Source organism: Hyperoodon ampullatus (genome assembly GCF_949752795.1).
Source record: "Hyperoodon ampullatus genome assembly, chromosome: 14".
NCBI classification, from domain to species: Eukaryota; Metazoa; Chordata; class Mammalia; order Artiodactyla; family Ziphiidae; genus Hyperoodon; species Hyperoodon ampullatus.
Window position 1 is genome coordinate 81,624,103 of NC_136927.1, and position 3,423 is coordinate 81,627,525.

Genomic DNA, 3,423 nt, shown 5'->3' on the forward strand with positions numbered 1-3,423 from the left:
CAAGAGCCAGAAGGTATCTGATCCAAAGATGCCCATTACAACCCTGATGGTTTTAACACATGGAGAGAGCAAGGGAGCAGCTTGATGCTTTCCGCTTGCAAAGTCACTAAGAAAACTACACACAGGGGCTCAACACAGACATGGTGCCTCTATATTGGAATATCAGGATAGGATGTACTAGTATTTTTATATTTTATGGATAAAATGGAGTCTATTATGGAGCTAGTAGAATTGGCTTCTAGAAACATTTCTTTTTTTTGTTTTGTTTTAATATTATTCTATTTTCTGTATAACTTTAAGTACATAAAGGTTCATTTCCACAGGCCTCAGGAAATGGGTAGAAGTCACAGGACAATCTCTCTTCCCACCAAAAAAAGTTGCATATTTTGGTAAAGTGTTTGTCCTAGAGGAAAAGCTGAAATTTACAATAGCAATTCTGTGCAAGATTTTTACACAAGACCTAAAACCAGCCTGCAATGGAGATTTTAGTCCTCTGTTCAGGTGCCCAGACAGAAGCCAAAAGCTGTTGAGCATGACAGGGCAAAGGAAGCAATGAAGATGGATCATGGCCACCCAGCATGGAAGGAGAAAGGGAAGCCAGATTCCTGGGAATGGTGTGGTTTTCCTTTTTTTTCTCTCTCTCTTTTTAAGTCATCTCTGTAGGAAGGTGGTGGGCAGGGGCCCCAGAGAGAGGAAGGGTCCAAGACTCCTTTAGCTGGCCTGGGTGCAGGGCACCACCCCGGCAGCTAACACAGGACAACCTACTATCTCAGGTTCGGGCAGATACAGGATGGAATGCAGAAGAAAAGGAATGCTTATAGGAAATCATTTTGCTTGGAATGCTAGATGGCCAAGCTTCAGCCTTTGGTCCTGTGCAACCCTTGCCTCACTTGTCAATAGTGAAAGTTAGTTTAAGTTAGAAGAACCAACTAGGGTCACACCAGGTTCTGCTACCTTCACGCTCATTGTTAGAAAAAGATTAACTTGTGTGAACGTTCTGATCTGTTAATTCCTGGGGACTGCTTTCTTCTTCCCCAAAGACTATTTTATGGTCAAATAACCCCAAAGGCTGAAAGCTAAAACACACCTGTCCTGATGTGCAGTTCCTTAAGAATGGACTGGCTGTATGGTTGAGCTAATACAGAAAAGCTGCACCTTCCTGCAGAAGATCAAAGACCTGCTATCCCACCCCAGATCTCAGCCTGAAGGATATTTCAGTGAAGGCAGGTAGCTGTGCTTCTCAAAGCAGAGAAGCAGTTTAAGAGCAGAAAGGTAGAGGAAATCTAGAAAAGAACCATCTTGATACAGATTTATCCCACGCTGTGAGGGAGAGGGCAAAGAACCCAGTGGCACTTTGCTTATCCAGCAATTTCTGTCACTGCGGTGACCAACTTCTGCCCATTCCATACGGTCTTGAGCTGCTCAGGGACTGGGAACTCATTGAAGTCACCACCTTCTGTAGGAATGAAGACATTCATCTCAGAAGATTTGGCACTGACTATCTCACAATCCAGGGAATTCTTGCTCAGGTAAACGTGGCAGCCATCTGTTCTGTTGATGGAAATGGTTGGCACTTTACCCATTACCTGAACTTTGACATCCCTACAGTTGATTATCTCCATGATGCCCACCACGTCATTGAACACCAGACAGAGTTTCTTACAGTTATCTATTGTAGCAGAGTTAATTTTGCCCTTGATTTGCAATGTTGAGTTGACACACTTGAATATGTAAGCCACCTGTTTCAGCTCTGTGTCATCTATCACCAGGTTGGAAACATTCTCCTGATTTTCCACTCTCCACTTCTTGCCCTTTAGTTCAGGTAGAGCTGGCTCCTTCTTTGTGACTGGTTTGGGGGATGGGCTGACTCCTGGTTTAGATGCAGAGAATGGTTTGGGGCCACTTCGTACTGGAGCACTCTGAGCGTTCAAGGCAGGGTTCTTTTGAGTCTTCATGTCATCATTCTCCTGATTTTCCACTCTCCACTTCTTGCCCTTCAGTTCAAGTAGAGCTGGCTCCTTCTTTGTGACTGGTTTGGGGGATGGGCTGACTCCTGGTTTAGATGCAGAGAATGATTTGGGGTCACTTCGTACTGGAGCACTCTGAGCGTTCAAGGCAGGGTTCTTTTGAGTCTTCATGTCATCAGATACAAGTTTCAGGGCATGTGTGATGCTCTCCCCCTGATTAATCTGTGCAAACAGTGCTGAGCGGGAAGCAGACTCATCTGAGCCTGAACTGGTGGGGACTCAGGGGGAGGTGGGCCTGGGCGTGGAGGGGGAGAACCCGATCCAGCAGAGGATCCAGATGGCAATCCACTCAGTCCTTTTGCCACGGCCTGGTTTAGCTCCAGGCCGGTACAGTGGTATGGAACTCTTTAATATAAGCCTGCAGCTCTGTCCGTATACTCAAGTAAGCTTTGACCCAGCCCACATCTTTGAGGAGTCAGTTTGTATAAAACGTGGCAGCATCATTCATTTCCTTCACTTAGGGACCAGACTTGGGAGCCATAGCCACCCAACCCAGGGCCTGGATACTTTCGCTGACAGCTGACAGGTGATTGAACTTGCTGCCTTGGTTCTTCTCCCGAAAGGTTATCACTTCTTGGATCTGCTCGGAGATGGGTGCCAACAAATCAGAAAGCTTATTGCCTGCTGGCTGCTGGCCTTGAGAGGCTGTAACCAAGAGCGCTCGCTGCAACTTCAGACCCGTGTGGGCCATCTCTGCAAGCTTCTGCACATCTCCCCCAGTCTCTTCACCGACCTTGAGGTACTCTGCCACAGGACCGGCCAACGGTGAGTCCAATGCTTGCACCTGTGGAGTCGTTCCTGCTTTTGCAGCACTGTCTCTACACCCACGGTGTGTGTCAGGGGCATGGAGCCTGCCTTCAGGCGGCCCACCGCTCTCTGCAATCTTTCTACCAGATTTTGCGTGTCAGCCATAATGTAGCACCTTCTCAGAGCTCTGCCGCACCTGGGGACTGTGATCAGCTGCTCTCCCTAGAAACATTTCTTAAGGAGATTTTTTCTTCTACTGAGGCCAGATTCTAAGCCAGCCACACTTATGTTCATTACCTTCCCATAGGATTTGGCTCACTGGTGTGAAAAAAACTAGGTAGTCTTTGAAATTAAAACGGCCTACCAAAGTGGTTAAAAATGGCAACGAAAAGTGGAAGAATACCAATGTACAGTCTTTTGCATCAGCATTTCTCAAATCACTCTCTTTCATCCATTTTTATTTCTACTGATTTAGTCGAAACCCTTACCACTTCTGTTGCAATCCTAACAGGTTCCCTTATCTGCGGTCTCACCCTGCTGTAATTTACTCTCCACATGGCAGAGAGATTTCCCACAGTCGTCATGGGTCAGGTTATTCTTCTCATTGGCTCTCTTTGGTTGCCTGTGGTGGGAAATGTCCAAACTCTCT

General features: G+C 46.6%; 1 pseudogene across 1 annotated transcript; it reads right to left on the minus strand.

Moving 5' to 3' along the window:
* Nucleotides 1–1,358: 1,358 nt before the first annotated feature.
* On the minus strand, nt 1,359–2,939 carry LOC307062660 (adenylyl cyclase-associated protein 1-like; annotated as a pseudogene). Its single transcript has 2 exons — nt 2,151–2,939; nt 1,359–1,967 (listed from the first exon to the last, which is right to left on the minus strand). The product of its transcript is annotated as an adenylyl cyclase-associated protein 1-like (transcript).
* Nucleotides 2,940–3,423: the final 484 nt, after the last annotated feature.